At 39.1% G+C, this 20,637-nt stretch overlaps 2 pseudogenes; one reads left to right on the top strand and one right to left on the bottom strand.

Moving 5' to 3' along the window:
• Window positions 1-7,870: 7,870 nt before the first annotated feature.
• Window positions 7,871-8,533, top strand: LOC147822056 (olfactory receptor 5D3-like; annotated as a pseudogene).
• A 9,396-nt stretch (window positions 8,534-17,929) lies between these two features.
• On the bottom strand, window positions 17,930-19,877 carry LOC101698718 (olfactory receptor 5D13-like; annotated as a pseudogene).
• Between the last annotated feature and the right edge of the window lie 760 nt (window positions 19,878-20,637).

Here is a 20,637-nt window from a genome sequence, read left to right as displayed (position 1 = left end):
AGAAACCTGTCTTGTCTCCATCTCTCGTGTCCCCTGTCCCTTCTCATCCTCGCTCCCCCTCTAGGGTCTTCGTTGACTTACCTGCGGGCCGGGACAAGTGGCGCCCAACGTGCGGCCAGAGAACGGGGGATCCAGTGAAGGACGCTGCTCAGGGGCCCTAAGATTAAGATTGAGGAACAAAGAGCACACTCGACACAGGAGAGGCTTGCAATTGACGTAAACCTGCCGTCTTTTTCGCACCTCGGTAAGTTGAGCAGCGATTATGGGACAGGGCATTAGTCAGCACGAATTGTTCGTGCAAGGTCTCAAGGAGACATTACAGGCACGAGGGGTAAAGGTTACAGTCAAACAATTGCTGAAATTTTTTGATTATATTAGAGATCTCTGCCCTTGATTTCCCGCCGAGGGTACCATTGACGAGAGGTGATGGAAAAGAGTAGGGGAGGCCCTTAAAGATTATTATGCTACTTGCGGACCAGGAAAGGTCCCGATCACTGCATTTTCTTATTGCAATCTTATTAATGACATTATCTCTCAGAAAACCAAAGATCCGGTGGTGGCTCAAGCCATCCAGGTCGGGGAGATAGCTCTCCTATCGGAGGAAGGGTTGATCACTCTCCCTCGGAGTGAGGAGTTTGTAAATACCCTGCGGGACGCCAAGATGGCGCCGAGGCCCGAGCCCCTGCGGGACGGGACTCCTTCAAAGGATGAAGGAGAAGACTTGATGTCTTTTGATAGCGACGATGACTTAGACAAGGAAAAACAAAATGTTATTGATGAGGGCTTACAGGCGGGCTCTGCCTCTTCCAAGCCTTTTAAAAAAAAAGCTTCGGCACTCCTCAGCTTCCGCCCCCCGCTCTTTCAGCCCCTGCCTCTAACCCCGCCCCGCCTGTTAAGGAGGAACCAGCCTTGAAGCCTTCCCTCCGACACTTCAGAAACCTCCCCTTCCCACAGAACGGTCCGGGGGAGGCTGACTGGACCAATCTTGAGGAGGAGGCCACCAGATATCGCAATCCTGATTGGCCACCCGTAGTTCAATGTCCGCCTCCTTATCTTCCAGAACCCAACACTCCCATTGCGCCCGCTTTGACATGCCCTGTTGTTGATCCCCAAAAGGAACTCTGGGACAAAATAGAATTTCTAAAAAAACAGATAAGGTTAGAAAAGGAACATCAAGACCTTATTACCCAGCTTGAAGGCTTAAGAACAGGCAAAGCCCATAAAAATGTCCGTAGAAAAGACACCTTTAAGCCACGACCCCCCATTAGAGGGGCGACCCCCAGGGTGCCATCTGGATCAAGGGTACCCCTAAAACTTGAAACTGTGGAAGTCTTTCCTGTAACTGAGACTGCTGACGCACAGGGACAGGCGTGGAGACACCATAGTGGTTTTGATTTCAAGGTTATTAAAGAACTTAAAACGGCCACAGCTCAATACGGGGCCACTGCACCTTACACCATGGCTATTCTAGAATCGGTGGCAGAAAATTGGCTCACCCCAATTGATTGGCAGACTCTGGCCCGCGCCACCCTTACAGGAGGTGATTATTTATTATGGAAATCTGAATATATTGAAAATTGCTGAGATACTGCTAGACACAATGCTCAGGCGGGTAATGGTTGGATACTTGATATGCTTCTAGGGGATGGGGCCTATGCTACCAATGATCAACAGATGCAATTTGATGCGGGGTTATATGCCCAGATTCAGACCGCAGCCACTAGAGCCTAGAGAAAGCTCCCTTCTAAAGGGGATGTGAGTACTTCTCTCACCAATATCCGACAGGGGCCTGATGAGCCCTTCACGGATTTTGTTCACCGCCTGCTCACAACAGCGGGTCAGATTTTTGGGAACACAAAAACCGGGACAGATTTTGTTAAACAGCTTGCTTTTAAAAATGCTAATGCTGCTTGCCAGGCCGCCATCCGCCCTTATAAAAAGAAAACTGATCTCTCAGGTTACATTCGCCTTTGCTCAGAAATTGGGACTGCCTACCAACAGGGACTTGCCAGGGCTGCCGCCATGCAGGGTTACACGGTCAAACAGTTTTTGTCGCTTTGTCACACCGCCCGGGTAACAAATGTTTCCGGTGCGAGACAACGGGTCATTTTGCCAAAGAATGTCAGGCCCCTAGGACGTCGGCCCCTAGGGCCACACCTCCGGGGCCTTGCCCTCGATGCAATAAAGGGAGACATTGGACAAATAAATACAAGTCCATGACTGACGCTCAAGGCTGGCCCCTCCCGCTTGTCCATAACCCGGACCAGGGAAACGGGAAAGGGGGCCAGCCCCGGGCCCCCCCACCCAAACAAATTTACGGGGCGCTCAATTTTGCTCCAGCAAACAACAATCCATTCCAGACCTCTTCAGAGCAACAACGAGAAGTGCCGGACTGGACCTCAGTTCCACCGCCCACACAGTATTGACTCCAGAAATGGGGATACAGGCCCTTCCGACAGGGGTCTTTGGGCCCCTGCCTAAGGAAACCTTTGGGCTTGTAATAGACAAAAACAACAGCACTATAGATGGGCTGCTGATCTACCCGGGGGTGATTGATAGTGATTATTCTGGAGAGATTAGAGTTATGGTTTCTTCCTCCAAAGTCATTAACACCATTCAATCAGGCCGAAGATTTGCTCAATTGTTACTCCTTCCCCTTCTCTCTACCTCTAATAAGGCTCTTAACAACGCCCGAGGCAGCCAGGGATTCGGCTCATCTGATGTCTACTGGTCGGAGATGCTTTCAGCCCAGAAGCCTCTCATGACCTTGTGGTTGGATGGGAGACAATTTTCTGGATTGGTAGACACTGGTGCTGATGTAACTCTCATCAAGGGAAAAAATTGGCCTCGGGCATGGCCATTAAAAGACACCCTCTCCCATCTCAGGGGTATAGGTCAGAGTCAAAATCCTAAACAAAGTGCCAAAGATCTGACCTGGAGAGACCAAGATGGTAATCAGGACACCATTCAACCTTATATCATCTCAGGATTACCCATTAATCTATGGGGGAGAGACCTATTATCACAAATGGAGATGATTATTTCTAGCCCTAATAAAATTGTCACTACACAGATGTTTAAAAATGGGTACATTCCAGGCAAAGGGCTAGGTAAACACTCTACAGGTATTGTACAGCCCATTGAGCCAGTCCTTTGTAGCTTCAGCTATTCAGGCTGTACGTAAATCTTGGGCCCAAATGTATGTTATACACTATATGGATGTCACACATTACCCTAAATTTGGAAATTTTAAATATATACATGTCAACATTAATACATATAGTGGATTTGTATTTGCCACCCTACAATCCGGGGAGGCTACTAAACATGTAATTGCCCACCTTCTAGTTGCCTTCTCAGTACTTAGATGTCCACAACAAATTAAGACAGACAATGGTCCAGGCTATGCCAGTTCTGGCTTCTCAAAGTTTTGCAAACAATTAGACATAACACACATAACGGGAATCCCATATAATCCACAGGGACAAGGCATTATAAAAAGAGCCAACCTCACACTCAAATTTACATTAGATAAAATAAAAAGAGGGGAATGGTACCCTATCAAGGGGTCACCTAGAAACCTGATATCACATGCACTATTTATTCTTAACTTCTTAAATTTGGATGCCAAAGGTTTATCTGCAGCCAATCGTTTCTGGCAACCAGAGATGCAACGACAATTTGCCTCGGTGATGTGGAAAGACCCCCTGGACCACTCATGGCACGGGCCCGATCCTGTACTTATCTGGGGCCGAGGATCAGTGTGTATTTACTCCAAGGAAATGAAGTCAGCCAGGTGGCTCCCAGAACACCTAGTAAAACAAGTCGATAGGCGTGCTGATGATGCCGATGACCTGACATTGTCCAATCTTAACCAGTTAACAATGGCGCCTACAATTACAATCTAATAATCATCAAGAGTATAGTATAATTCAATTTGGTTAGTTATATTTGGGTGCACACTAATTTTATACACTGTCTTATATGTTTGTCTATTGTCTGTTGTTTGTGTTCGTACAGTTGAGCTCAATATGTTCCTTCCCTTTCATAGGATATTCGCCTATTGTTAAATTGATTTACAGATAAATATGACTGAATTAAAGACATGCCTTCCTTTCCAGGTTGTTAATGGATCAAAGTACCATTGGAATTTATGTTGTGAAAGTAATGTGCATTACAAGCAATAATCAATTTGCAATTGAGAGTTACAAAATAGGAAGATATAGACTCTTGTTTGTCAAAATGACTTAAGATGGGGACTCCCTTTGATGAATATAGAAGTGGCCACCCAGAAAATGATTATTCTGGTCTTAATTCATTAAAGGGACCCCCTAGTAAATTTTATATTATATAATCTTATGGGAGACATATCACAATGAATATTATCTAAATATGTTATAAATTGATTGTATTGGTTGTCCTTGATATTTAAGCACTGAATATGTTGTTACAAAATGTTTATATTGGTTAAGTTCTGAATATGTTATTGTAGTATGTCCACATTGGTTATCTTCAAAAGCTTAATCAGGTTAGCCTAACTCTCTTATCTACAGCCCAGCCTTGTTTACATTGCAGGACGAAATTTTGCTTACAGGTTAAAGAGATGACATCCCTGAATCTGTTGCATGGTCTGTTGCTGTTCCTGGCCACCACAGGCCCCAATCCATATATCTGATGGTGGTGGGCCTTCAGATCAGCTCAGGGAAGAGCGAGTACAAAAACAACTTGAGACTATCATCCAAGAGATGTATCCCTCCCTAAATTATCATCCACTGGTCCTTCCCAAACCTCGAGGCCCAGACCCTGACTCCCAAACCCTGAGTGTCCTAGAGGCCACTTATCATTTGATCAATACATTCAACCCAGCCTTTGCTGCGGATTGTTGGCTATGCTTGACTCTTGGCACACCCCTGCCCCTCGCCTTGCCAGTTGTCGACCAAACTGACTATGTCAACAGTTCTAGTTACAATTGCAGTTTTTCTCTGCCCTTCAGAGTCCAGCCAGTACAGTTCAATGCCTCAGTTTGTTATCTAAATTCGGGCCACAACAATAGCTTCGATATATGTGTTGGAGTCCAAAATTTCTCTCTCTGCTCGGTAGTGCTTAATGGCCCTGCCGCCATTTGCCCTGCCCCGGGTCACGTGCTCGTCTGTGGAGGGAGCTTGGCATTCATCTCCCTCCCCACTAATTGGACTGGGCTGTGCGTGGTGGCGACTGTCCTCCCGGGCATCTCCCTTATTCCTGGAGATGAGCCAGTGCCCTTGCCCAGCTTTGACTATATTGCTGGGCGACATAAAAGGGCCGTCTCACTGGTCCCCTTGCTCGTGGGGCTAGGGGTGTCTGGCGCCCTTGCCACTGGCTCTGCTGGCGTCGGGGTGGCGTTACACTCCTATGCCAAATTATCCAACCAATTGATTAATGATGTTCAAGCTCTCTCCAACACTCTTACAGATATACAAGATCAGATCGATTCCCTGGCTGAGGTGGTCCTTCAAAATAGAAGGGGTCTGGACCTCCTCACAACGGAACAAGGAGGGATTTGCATAGCCTTAAATAAACATTGCTGTTTCTATGCCAACAAATCTGGGATCGTCAGGGAAAAATTCACGAACTTCAAGAAGATTTAAACAGAAGATGACAAGAACTCATTCAAAATCCCCTTTGGACTGGCCTCAATGGTTTTCTCCCCTATCTCCTCCCTTTGCTGGGACCCTTATTGGGTCTACTCTTGCTCATTTCTTTAGGGCCCATACTTTATAACAAAATCATGGCCTTCCTAAAAGCCCAAATCAAGGCAATAAAAACAGCGCCCATACAGGTCCATTATAATCGGTTAGCCATGGCTGATCAGGATGAGTACCTGGTGAGAGGGCTGGCAAGCCAATGACGGGCAACTGAGCAAGCGTGCCATGCTGTAAAAAGGCCCTCGTGTGCCGCCTAAGACAGGTGCCAGAGCATTGATTCTCTGGTTAACCGATGACGGGTAAGGTGCACGGTGCAGACAAGTATGTTGCTCTGACCCAAGACAGGCTCAGCCCCCGCAGGCTTGGCTCTCCTGACGCCTTTCTTATAATTATAATTTTAAAGGGAGGACCTGTGGGGGGCCTTGACCCCCGCTAGAACTCTTGAGTGCCTTTTACGGACATATCCGGGCCTGCTGCAAATCTACCCGGCAACAAGGAAGTAGCCCCAGTACCCTCCTCTCGCTCCTCCCCTCTAGCCCTACAGTATATATGTTGTAGCAGCTTCCGCAATAAACGAGACTTGATCAGAAACCTGTCTTGTCTCCATCTCTCGTGTCCCCTGTCCCTTCTCATCCTCGCTCCCCCTCTAGGGTCTTCGTTGACTTACCCACGGGCTGGGACAAAGAAAGATTCCCAAACACACTCGCCTATTGATATATGTCTATGCTGTGCAATGTTAATTAGTTTTCCCACTCCTGAGACAAAATACCCAACACACATAAGTTCAGGGAGGAAAGTGTTCTTTAACTCACAGTTTGTAGAGGTTTTAGTCCATAATTGGCTGTCTCCATGGCAGAGTGGCATCACAGAGAAAAAAAAGTTCATGTTGGGTAGAAGGTAGCAAAACAACAAGGAATAACCACAGCCCTTTCTATCCCTTATATCTTATCCAGGATACTTAAGGTTGGTGGGACTCACATCCTCAATGCTAGTGCCCTTGGTCCCACCACTGCACCATGATTAATCCCAGCATCACACACTGTAGATCTAGACACCTCTGAAAAAGCCCCACTTATGGCTGCATGAGGGTTCGGGGGGACCTACAGACTCAAACCAAAACATAGAGCCTAATTTTCTAACTACACAAACTTTAAAAAAATTATAATGCTCATAATAAGCATAAAGGTGTTTGTCTACCGCATGTCATATTATTTATTTTAACACTTGAATTCATTAGCAACATTTCTACTTCTCTTCTGGTGAATGGAGTATTATATTATTACTATTTTCAATTTTCCTTTAGGAAATATTTCATGCCATCAAGGATATCCAAGAAATGTTATGATATGCTCTTTAACATAATTCCCTGTTTTTACTTTTGTACATTCCAAAGGATTAAACTTGATCCATAGCTGAAAGTAGAAAACATTTTTACTATGGTCCAAAATATATTTGAATTGTCTATTATTTTCATCATTATTATCTTTGACCCATCGACCTAAAATTTGTCAAGTTGAAAAGTGAAGAGCCTTTCACTAATTTTTCCTTGAAGTGTTTTATCATTAAAGACATACATATTTTTCTGATGAATATTTTCAAAATAATGAAATATCACACTAAACATACTACATTACTATTGTGAAAAATTGTTAAACATGAGTAAAGTGTTCCACATACAGCTAAAGCATAACTGCAGAATGTGTTAAGTATTAAGTTACTAGAAAATTGAGAACATGGAAAAGAAAAATTAAACAACCAATAAAAAGTTGCAGTCACCATTTGGTAAAGATGATTATATTATACAACTTTGAATGTTCTCAGTTAATTCTCACAGATTAAAAAATACATCAAGAGGGAAGCTGCAAGAACTATTATGTGCATTTTCTCTAGTGAAAGTATTTTCATTAATCTCAGAGTCAGGCAAAAATGAGTGGCCATTCTATGACAACAAGTGTATATGATGCTACTGAGTCCTGTACCTTCAAATACAGCATGCTACTTTCCATTTATTCTTTCCTTGACTTAGCTTTGTTATTATTCCATTCATTTAAAAAGTCATATATATATATATATATATATATATATATATATATATATATATATATGAGAAGTTAACATTATCTTTTGAAATACTATTAAAAGAGGAAAACAAGAATTTCTGCCAATTTCTTCAATGGAGATCTAAAATGGCCACTGTTTCTTTCTCTTTTCAGTTACAAATACTAGCTCTCACTTCTTTGTACGAACTTTTCCCTTTTGTCCATAGGACCCAAGAAAATCAGACTTCTGGAGTCACCTTTATCCTCCTGGGCTTCTCTGAGTATCCGGTCCTCCAGGTGCTGCTGTTTTTGGTGTTCCTGGCCGTCTACACCATCACTGTGCTGGGGAACCTGGGCATGATCCTGACCATCAGGGTCAATCCCAGACTCCACATCCCCATGTACTTTTTCCTCAGTCACCTGTCCTTTGTTGATTTCTGTTACTCCAGCATAGTGACTCCCAAGCTACTAGAAAACCTGACTGTGGAAGACAGAACCATGTCGTTCACAGGATGCATCCTGCAGTTCTTAGCCTGCCTTTTTGTGGTGACAGAAACATTCATGTTGGCAGTGATGGCCTATGACTGATTTGTGGCACTTTGCAACCCTCTCCTCTACACAGTGGTGATGTCCGTGAAGCTGTGTTCTTTGCTGATAGCTGCCTCACACTCTTTGGCTGTAGTCTGTTCCTTAATATTCATATGCGTTTTGTTGACCTTATCCTTTTGTGGGACGAAGTTCATAAATAACTTTGTATGTGCCCACAGTGCCATTGTAGCTGCGTCCTGCAGTAAATGTGGTGGGACATAGGTCTCTTAGACATACAGATTTCATTTCCCTTGGCCATAGCCCCAGGAGTGAGACTGCTAGGTCATAGAGTAACTATAATTGTCACGCACTGGGGAACCTCCATACTGTTTTCCATGATGAGTGTATGAATCCATATTAACCTAATGATACATATTGCAGTGCCCAGCAGTGATGGCAGGTGGTGATGACCACTGACAACCTGTGAGTGGCAGTAAATGGTAGCATTGCCTGGGTTACCAGCATGGACTGATAGCAACTGGCAGCATCAGTCAGCAGTGCAGACAACAGTTCAGGAACTGGAAATGTAGGGCCCAGAGCTCTACCACTATGAGCTGTGGGTCACAGGAACCCAGAGCACTGAAGTCCCAGGGCTGTTAGCAATTAAAACTTGGGGCCCAAAGCAGACCTGCAGTTTGCTGATTCATGCTTTCTACTCAAATTATGCAAAAGAACCCTGGATTGCTTGGTGACACACAAACCCTACAATTTACCTGAATTTTATATTTTAAACAATGTTTCCATTGTCCTGCTGCTCAACAAAGGGGCTGTGTAAATTCAGAGTATGTGGCAATGGAAACCTATAATGTGGTCTCTAGAAGAAGTATTTTCCCCGTACATTTTTGGATCATCATAATTTCCGAAAACCTGCAACTGTGTCTAAAAATGCCACTCTGAAAACCAACAGAGATTCTGAGATTTGATTTTCTTTATGTGATGCTTTCACACAAGGATGATTTATTTGTAATTGCACACACCAAAACAAAAGTTTTCAGTGTCTTTTAACTTGTACAGTTTTAATAAATAATTAACATTTTCACAGAATGTTGTATCATTGCTGAAATATATGGTAATATCTATATATGCCCAGCAAGGTTCTTCTAGAGTTTTTGCATTGCAAATTCAAATGCAGCCAGGTGATTAACTAAATATTGATTAGATACTTAGATGAATGTTCTTTATTTAATAGTGTGCACATCTTTGTAGATTGACTACCTTAGAATCCAGAATTATATTTGAAATGCATGTCATGCACTTAGTTAATTATTACTGACCATTCAATAACCCCTGAAAATATTTCTACGAGAGTTGATTTCAATTTCTTATTTGCTTTTTCAATTTGTATCTCAGCCACAGTTCAGGTGCTAGAATGAAACTGAGTAAACTTTGTGCCCATCAAAGTATGTTCATAGTGTTTTTTTCCATCAAGTTTATTGGTACATTTTAGGTATACAATATAGTTACATTCATCATTGGGACCTTGAACCTTTACATGATGTATCTTGGTTCTCATTTTTCCCACTTCCCCTGCCCTTCCTTCACTCCCTCCACCCTTCCCTATTTACAAAGACTTTGTTTCCATTTTTTTCTTTTCTCATTTTTTTTCTTTTCCCTTCTTTCCTTTCCCCTACTCCTCCCACTTCACCTACTCCTTTAGACCTTTTATTCCTATTTCACAATAGCAATTATACATTTTGACCCTTATTTACACTTTTAGTTTTTCACACCAAAGAAACTACTCAGTATTTACACATATGTGTCCTATTTATTTCATTTAAGAGTATGAAGAGATGGTTTAACATAGAGAGTTATAGGTAGAATAATGCTTTCAGGAGAATATTATTTATGAATCACAAAGGTGGAAATTAAAACAAGATATATGAACAATAAAAGTGGAAAAAAGCAGAGTAGAAATGACTCCATTGAGAATTGTAGAGTAGACTTTACAGGGACCATACACTTTTCAATTATGTTTTGTTTTGATTCATTTTGAATAGCTACAAATTTACTCAATTTTATGGGTGGAATGAATAGTAATATATACATTATGTAATGATATAATCAAGGTAATTGGGAAATCCATCCTCTCAAATATTTATCATTCCTTCACATTGCAAGAATAAAAATTGTTTCTTACATTTATATAAAAATAAATAATGTAGTATGATTTACTATACTCATCCTGACACACAGTAGAACCATTTCTTCATAGAACACGAAACAACTCAAGAAATAATAAAAGAAAATAAAATCCTTTCAAAACAAATACTAGTATAAAAAATAATACAAAGTATCCAAATAGATATTTCTCAAAAGAAGACATTTAAATTGTGCAGAAGTATATAAAGACATTTTCAACCTATTAATCATTAGGAAAATCTACTTACTCCTTTTGGTCTTGAAACTTGGACTTCCTTTCCTTCTCAGGGCATTTTCCTGACCATTTCAGAGTTTCTAATATCCAAGTTGTCATCTAAAGCAGTTTATTCTCCCAGCACCCCTCCACTATGTCTTCATTCATTGTTTAGCTATGTAACTAAGTGTTCCTATTTCACAGAATGTTTTCTTCTTTACAGACCAAATTTAGATATTTTTACTTTCACATAAAGTGTCCTGAATTTACTTTATGCTAATTTACACTTTATTATCTACTTTTTGTATGTTTAGCTATTAATGTTTCTAATTGGCAATACACTATTGGGATCCATAATGCAACACTCATTTCACCATGTTTAAATGAACACACAGGTACAAATGGGCATTTACTGAACACTCAATTATTCTTACAATAAAATCAATGCCAACAGTACACATCAAATAAATGACACTTTTACACATTAAAAAAAAGACTGAAAATATTTCCAAAAATAAATATCTCCAAGTCTTTGGAAGAAACACAATAATGGATAAAAAATTTAGGGAATTATATATATAGATAGATAGATAGATAGATTGGAGATTGTATATTGGTATATTGGAGATTATTGACAAAACTATCTGTTATAAATATAATGTGAAGAAACCAAGCATACACATTGCGTGTATATGAACACATATTAATTGATAGTATATACTAATTAACTTAAGAAAAAATTTTATTTTTCAAACTTTTTGTGGCTGCTTTCATATCCTTGTTCCATAGACTATAAACCAGGGGGTTTAGCATGGGAATCACTAGGGTGTAAAACAGTGAGGTCATTTTGTCCTGATCTAGGGAGGAGGAAGAAATCAGGCAGAAGTACATGAAGAGCATGGTTCCCTGGAAAATGGAAACTGCAGTTAGGTAGGAGGCACAGGTGGAGAAAGCTTTGACCTTCCCCTCAGCAGAGTGGATCTTTAAGACTGACAAGATAATATAGCAATAGGAGACAAGAACAGCTGAGATGGTGCTCAGTTCTATGAAACCAAAAATAGTAAATATCACTAATTCATTAATCTGTGTGCCTGAACAAGATATTAAGAGGAGAGTAGGGACATCACAGAAGAAATGATAAATCTCATTAGACCCACAGAAACACAGGCGGAATGCCAATGATGTATATATCAAAGAATCTACAAGGCCCAACAGGTAGATACTGGCCACAAGTACAGAGCACAGCCTGCTGGACATGTCCATTGCATAGAGCAGGGGGTCACTGATGGCCTTGTACCAATCAATCAAAGGCCATCACCACCAGAAGCAGACATTCAACATCTACAAACAGATACAAGAAGAATAATTGCAGAGCACAGCCAACAAAGGGAATTGATTTGCTTTTAGTAGTAGATCCATCAGCAACTTGAGCCCAACTGCACTGGAATAGCATAGGTCAGAGAAAGAGAGGTGGCTGAGGAAGAAGTACATTGGTGTGTGAAGCTGGGATTCCACTCTGATGAGCGAGATCATACCGAGATTTGCCAGGACATTAATGAGATACACAACTAAAAATGTGGCAAATAGGGGCATTTTCATTTCAGGGTTATTGGTTATTCCTAGGAGAAAGAATTCAATTAATGAGGAGCAGTTTCCTTCATCCATTTTTCTTTGTTCTTACTCTAAATTGTAAGAAAAATAAAGAGAAATTATATTAGAATTTTATTTTTCTATATATCCAAAATATAATAGTTATGAAACAGAATGTGAATTATATCTGTCAGTTGTCTTCTTTATCCTCAGAAAGCAGCAGAAACAAGTGACCATCTAAAGAAGCAATATCATATCAAAAAAGAAACAATATATCTACAAACAGGGGTCGATGGAATTTTATTCTAAACATATATAATTATTAATTGCCTTTTCTGCATCATCCATTCTCAGACTCTAATTTGAATATACTAAAAGCTAGTTCCAGATCAAAAGTCATGAAACAAACCCCTGAGTTAGAACTGCAAGGCAGAAGGTAAAAGGCAGCATCTCTTGCAGTTCCCAAAGTGATTGCATGCATCACAATGCCTAAGAAACTGTACTAAGTTTTCTCACTGACATCATATTGAATGTAAGCTAATGAGAGAAAATTATTATGGTACTGCCTGGTGTCCGTAGGTTTCACTGAAAAGTAATACGTTTAATTGGACCACTTGGCTCCTAATCATCCATGTCATATCAGAACTTTTAAAAGATTTTCATGTAACTCACCCGGTTCCCAAGGACAAATCCCTGGAAAAGCCAAAAAGAAGGAATAAAAAGAAGTGGAACAACAGACTGCAACATGCACCTGTGCTTATTGTTGGCTTTTAAGTGAATTTTTCACAAAAATTGTAATGGGAAAAGAAATAGTGCAAGTTCCTTTGACATAGGAGCCTCAGTTTAGTATGTTCCTATACACATTTCTGTGTGTATGTGGTGTGGTGTGTGTGTGTATCTACTGATACATGAAATCATCGAGCTCATCTTTCCTCTAGATTAACAACTACAGGTGCTGTCTGTATGGACTTGAGTTGGTATATGTTAGTACATATAATATGTTACCCCTATTATTTTCCCTTCCATAAAACAAGAATAAATTTTACATTCACATGAAGCACACTACTTGTAGAAAGATTTTGCAAAGGAATTGTTTATATATAAACTGTGAAAGTAAAAACTTCACAGTTCTTATACAAATGACAAATGAAGTCAACTTCACATAAGTCTAATAAAATATCACTGGGTATTAGGTTGCAGAATGTGTTTAACTGAGTAAGCAAACATTAAATCATTTACTAACACATGTCTCAGTTTTAATTCCTCACTTTCTCCCAAAAAGCAATGTTTTACTTTTCCTCTATTGTTTCAGTATAGTCACTGAAAAGCCTACCTGAGTTGACAAGGACATTCTGTACTCACAGCTGTTACCTGAACACAGGTAACACAGATCGCATTTATTTTCACTCAGTTCCTATGGGGGAATAAATCTCATAAGTCCCTAACTCCTGTGAATTTTGTGATTCAGATATGGTTGTTTACCCTCCTGTCTCAGGGTCCCCCTGGGAGTCCTGCAACAACTCCAGCAAAGGTTAAAGTCCTCATTCTTCCCTGGTGTCACTGAATTGATCACTGTGAGAAACTTGACCAGATCATGCATCACACCCTCTCCCAGTGAAACTAGACATCTACTGAAACTGAAGCACATCCTCGACCTCATGAGTTTTGTGTCCTTTTGTTTTTTCCATCATGTTTCCTCTATTTCTAAACACTACTCTTTCCTATCCCATTTGGAAGTGTAGCACTACACCATGATGACCTTTTATTAATCATTGTCTGATTCCTTTCCCCCAACTCAATTCCAAACACATTAATCTCAATTATTTTGCACTCTGCACTATCCATGACCCCTACTATGCTCTTTCTGATGCATTTTCTTAAATTACCATGTATGAATGTCTCTGCATTCACACAATCCCTAGAACACAGATTTGCAATAGCAGTGGAACTGTAAATATGTGTTGTTAAATATTTTCAGGCTGTTAGTTTAGGAGACACTTAATAAAAAGTAGAAGGAAAGAAACAGTTTGTGATAGATAGACTATTCCCATTTCCTGCACTTCCCAAATGTTATTAACAGTACACAAATTTATTTCTGAGATAAATAGAATTTGGCTTTTCACTTGAAATCATTTGCCTGAAAGCAACATGTGTTTTCCAATAGTTGATCTTTCTTTCTTTCTTTCTTTCTTTCTTTCTTTCTTTCTTTCTTTCTTTCTTTCTTTCTTTCTTTCTTTCTTTCTTTCTTTTGGTACTGAGGATTGAACTCGGATCCTTGCAAGGCAGGCGGTGGAACCACTGAGTTAAATCCCTGGCCCCAAGTTGATCGTTATTATGCACATGAAGAATATTAGTATAAATCATCTCAAGACACATGGATTTCCACGTGTGTAGTGAAGTCTTCTAGTGACTGTAAGTCACAATAATATATTTCTTTGTTATTTGTTTTAATTCAGTTAATTTATTTTTAGCACAAAATAAGTAAATGAAAATTTGTGTGCATAAAAATGATATAACAGCACAAAGGATTAAGCAATGTGTACACTCAAATTATCTGGGCTATTCCAGTGTCTTCTCAAACCCAACCCAATCCAAGAGTTTTCAAAGATGCAATTGTTCTGAAAAATTCCAATAAACCCAGATAATTCTTCAGTCTAACATCTTTAAAATATTCTTGACTAGGGGAAAAGAGTGATGCACTTTGTGATACACTTAGTATCCTTTCATTTTTTATTGTCATTTATTGACTGACTGTACTGATTATAAATATAGAAATGCCACAGACTGCAATAGTGATTGTGCCCACAACATGCTGTAAGCAGTGCAGGCTGCATAGATTTAAATACCTCAGTTGGCTTTCTTTATGAAGTGAGCCTGGCTGAAGCTACATGACTCACAGAAGCATCTCATGAACACTGTGGCAGTAGATAGGTTAACACGACCTCCCTGCTAATGACCACAGCTGAGGCCAGAGTAATGGCCTATGAAGCTGTGGGGCTAATATGAGGTAACACCCATAGCTGAGGTCTGAGAAATCATACCCAAATTCCATTCCCACAATTAGTGCCTTCATATCTTGAAGGACAAAGCTGTAATTACAACCATATATTTTGTCTATCTTGCTTCTAATTTGAAAATGCTTTAACTTCTCTTTAAAGCCTTGCCTGCATTAGTTTCCATGGCAGTTTCACATACTGCACATCTTTACATGCACCTTTACCCTGATTGATGAATAATAAAATTCTGTGGATGAGATGGGCCAGTATTTTTTGCCAAAGGAGCATTGGCCATTCCAGTTCACACTTTCTCTTTAACTCTGTCTTAAGTTTTTCTTCAACCTTGGGTCACATTCTGGGCAGGTGGGGATGAGAGACTTACTGCAGGAGTCTCTGGAAATTGGTACCCAATGTGGGGCTTGACACACAAGCAACCATCTGCTCAGTGAAGCTACTCAGGATGAAAAAAAATAGAAAGAAATCAACAACCAAGGGGGTCCTGTCATCAAAGGACATCCATAGGAGCATAAACCTTGAAAATAAGTAAGTGCTATAATTAACTGGGTCTTAATAAAATACAGAAAGGAAGAAAAGAAAGGAAAGAGAAAAGATAAAGAAAAAAGAAAGGAAGGAAGAAAGAAAAAGAGAAAGAAAGAAAGAGAGAAAAAGAAAGGAAGAAAGAAAGAAAGAAAGAGAAAAAATATAGCACAATCTTTCTCAGTCAAGCAACAAAGTTACATCCATGTGCTCCATGCTCTTTTTAAACAAGCATATTATACTGGGTCAGTCCACAGCATTGAAAAAATGGTAAAAGATGTTTGGGAATACAATTTGGGATTCTGGTGGGCAGAAACTGGAAACCTTAGATTTATAGGTTTGGCAGCATGTGATAGAACACTTCCATGCTGCTCAACAGAGAGGAAAAACTATTTCACCAGAGACCCTAACAACTTGGGCTCTGGTGTGCTCCATCTTGGGACTCTGGTGTGCTCCACTCTGGCACCTTTGCAACCTAGCTTGATAACTTCTAAAACTTCCACCAAACTTGCTGCATTCCACACACAGCAAGCTTGCTCCTTGCAGAGAAAGTGCTGATCTCAGAGGAGGCTTCTAATGCCCTTGATGTGCAGGAGGAGGAAGTCTGTCCTCTACCACAGGAGCTGCTGGAGCCTGTCTTGCTGATGGAGACATTGCAATTGAGCAGCACTGTCACCCAGTATCAAAAGGCGGTACAGCAAGCTGCTAGCCCAGGAGAGGATTTTGACTCTGTAAAGTCTGCAGAGGGGACTAGAGACTTACTGCAGGAGTCTCTGGCACCCTGCCTTCCCCTGGTTATCCTTCATTGGTTTATCAAAAGCTCTTCTTGAAAGAGAATAGATCTTATAGAAATATCACTTTTTGTTTGTTTGTTTGTTTGTAGATAGAGTGTCAATATTTAGCTCAGACTGGCTCGAACTCACTGTCTCAGCCTTTGAGTGCTGGGATTGCAGGCATATGCCACCATGCCCAGTGAAAAATCATTTTTGAAGAAATAAGGTCAAAAAAATGCTCCACTATCTCCCCAAATGCTATTCTCCCTATTCTTGCCTTTCTTTATATTGCTGTGTATATTATGGAGAATAATATTCTCCTAAAATATTTTATTTTTGTTTCTTATGAGTAAATATCTAAAAAAAGAACTGTTGAGCTCTGTAGGAGTCTTTTTGAAACTTCATGGTGCTTTTAAACTGATTTAAGAGTCATTTTACCTTTTAACCTCTTTGAAAATGTATGAGCATTCCATTTGTTCATCTTCTCACAAATACTTAGTATTTCATTTGGCATTTATTGTTATTATTAAACTACTTGGTATTTTAGCCATGCATGTGTGATAATATTGTAGTTTTGATACAAATTTTATTAATATATAGCATTTTAATGCATTTGTCAATGATTTGTGTATATTCATTTGTTGAGCATTTGCCTGCATATTTCAGCCATTCTTTAGCTAGGTAGATTGCTCATCTTCTTATTTTAAGTATCCAGGTTTTTATATGTTTTACACACACATATCCTTTGTCAGACATTTATTTTGCAAGTATTTATTCATAACCTGTAGCTCATATTTTCATCAAAAACATTTAACATCAGTTTTTAATGTTCATGAAATGTTTTGGTCAGTTTTGAGCTATTATTTTTTATTGTACAAGTATTGAAATAAATACTTATCCAACATGTGGAAAGATTCTCATTATTTATAGTAGACATTGGACTTTTAATATTCATGGTTATGACTAACAATAAACTTCTGGCATTTAACACAAGAAAATTGAAGTGTTAGTTATTGAACTAATGCAATATAATGAAGCACTCACTTGTTAAAGTAACCTCAGAAGTATGACCACAATGATAGGAAGCCATCCTGTATCCACACATATTTGAAAGTATTTAAAATAATCTACAAATATTACAACAAATAGTTTAAGATTTAAAGTTTTAAAATTTCTGTTTTACATGTTTTTTAAAACTATTTTCCTAAACTAATGTATGCAAAACTTATCATAATATGTGCTCCTGCAGACATATTAATGAAATGCCTAGTGATTAAATGATTTAAATCATGCATTGCACTGTAACAGTTGAGTGATATGTTTGTAGTACAGTAAATCAATTTTTCAGAGATAAAATAAGTCTGAGATATTAGGTCACATGACAAAGAGATTTTATGAAAATGAATTTTCTGAGTGCTTCTTTCACATCTTTTTTCCTAAGACTATAGATCAATGGATTTAGCATGGGAATCACCACCATGTAAAACACGGAAGCCACTTTTACTATCACCCAAGAAGTTGTAGCATTAGGAGCACAGAAGAGGAGCAGGATGATGTCATGGAAGATGGTGATGGCTGTCAGGTGGGAGGCGCAGGTGGAGAAGGTTTTCCAAAGCCCTGTTGCTGAAGTCATCTTCATAACAGTGATGGAAATGAGTGCATAAGATGTAAGAATAATCATCAGGCTGCTCACCTCATCAAATACAACAATGATAAAAGATAACATTTGAGTGATATAAGGGTCTGAGCAGGAGACAGAAACAATTACTGAATGGTCACAGATGAAGTTATTTATGATGCTAGAATCATGGTAAAATAGTGAAAGAAGAAAATATGTCAGTATCAGGGAGCACGCTATGCCCCACATGTAGGACCCCACCACCAGAAGAGTACACAGCTTCTGAGTCATTGTAATGGCATAGAGCAGAGGGTTACAAATGGCCACAAAATGGTCATAGGCCATCGCTGTTAACAAATATTTCTGCCCCTCCAAAAATACAAGCAAAAGAAAATTGCATAATACAACCAGTGAAAGAAATGGTTCTATCTTCCACAACCAAGTTCTCCAACAGTTTAGGTGTCACTACACTGGAAAAACAGAAATCTACAAAGGACAAGTGGCTAAGGAAAAAGTACATGATGGTGTGGAATTTTGGATTGATCTTGATGATTATTATCATTACCACATTTCCCACCACAGTGACTGTGTAAATGGATAAGCAAACCAGAAAAAGTGGATATTCTGAAAATCCCAGGAGAATAAAAGTGGGCCTGATGCTTTGATTTTTACAGGTGACATCATGATCTTTGTTAGATTAAAAAAAATAATTATTTCTGAATAGCAGATGGAACTGAAAGGAAAAACAAAAGTTGTTATGTGATTTTGTCAGGTGTAATATAGTACTGTTTTTCTTCCAAGTATCATGCAATCCAACAACAGTACCTTCTCCTTGGAATTTCTCAGTATCGCAAGTTCTCCTGGTTCACCCTCAATCTCTGAATCAAAAATTCTAGGATGACATCCACACTTAGTGTTTTACCAGACTCCAAGGGATTTTGATGACTGTTAAAATGTGACAATCACCAGTGTAAAAAATAGCAATTAATCACTCTCTTAATAGTCAGCTTTTGTTAGAATTATTAACATAGGACTGAAATATAATTTTAAGTCATAAAATAATTATATAAATGGAAGACAAAAAGCAGAAGAGTACTTTGTTATGGTCTGAAGAATTGCATAAGGATTGTAGAGATGACTTGACACAGCAACTGCTGAAATGTAAATGTAAGTATTAATAATTTGTATTTTTCACCTTTTCTAGGCATGATACAGAATTAAATGACCATAGAATTTGAGAGGTTAAAAAAAATTAAAGTATACCTAGTCTGTGCCTTCCAGTTAACACTTTAGCATTTTCTGCAGAGTTTCATCTGATATATTCACATAACTAAATCTGTATCTCCATCCATGCCCACACTGCCTCCTGGGGTATTTTTATAGGTCTTTTATTGACACCTTATTCAGCTGTTAGTAATTTATTGTGATTTTACAATTAAGTTTATCTCTCTCTTATGATGAAACAGTCTTAGAGTAGATATGGAAGGAAAAGCAGTAAGGATATAAAAGGAGAAGCCTCGAAATAAGAGAAGAGTGAAAGAAGATATAGACATGAGGCTATAGGAGAAAAGCATCTCTGATTTTTTGGATTTTCAACTTTACCTAGAAGAAGTACCACTCTATGTACTCAGCTCTCTGAGATCCTACCTGGACAGAATCCACACACAGATTCAGACATGGAGCATCCAACAGGGTGCATTCTTTCTAATAGCACATGTCCTGGTGAACACATATGAAACCTCCGTTATTTTTCAGACTATTTCAATAAACATCTCAACATACTAGTAAAGTGTACTACTGTGGCTCTGTCTATGTGGCACAGTTATTAGGTCAATAACAAGAGTTATACTGAAAAAGTTGTGATAAACCTTACCAATTTCCAATGGATTTTATATGAACAAATGAGCTAGAATGAGACTTGTACTCAAATAAAAACTTGGTCTAAAAGACTTCAACATCAAGAAAAAATTTCATAAATTTACTCTAATTTTTTCTATTGCCCCTTGGTGGTACAACACAGAAAATCAATTCTGAGAAACTCTCCTTTTCCTGTTACTGAAAATCAAGGTTTCCCCTGACTATAAGAGAGACCTAGTTCATCTTTAGATTAATCTTTATCAGCCAGTCACAACATTTTCAAACTGAGTGGGAAGATACTGAAAGATAAATGAACTGACCTGAAACAAGAAGCTCTTGATTAATTGACTGAGAATGTTTTCTTAAGATTAACAAACATGAGGCCTTATTATTCATAGTAATCTCCCATTCTTTATGATAGCAATACACTTAAGATTTGTAACCAAAGTGGAAGTGACTTCAATGTGTGTGTCACAAAAGTGACATTTTATTTCCAGGACTGAAGAAATCTTAAGGATTACCAAGAAAACGCTGACCATTGAATCTACAGATTTACTCTGGCAAACTCTGGGTATTAATATATCTCCCATGTCTACAGAGAT

Source organism: Heterocephalus glaber, unplaced genomic scaffold, assembly GCF_053883595.1.
Source record: "Heterocephalus glaber isolate CG9 unplaced genomic scaffold, H.glaber_assembly_v1.0 deba00001673, whole genome shotgun sequence".
NCBI classification, from domain to species: domain Eukaryota; kingdom Metazoa; phylum Chordata; class Mammalia; order Rodentia; family Bathyergidae; genus Heterocephalus; species Heterocephalus glaber.
Note: the sequence above shows the minus strand (reverse complement) of the source record. Positions and strands in the feature narration are given on the sequence as shown.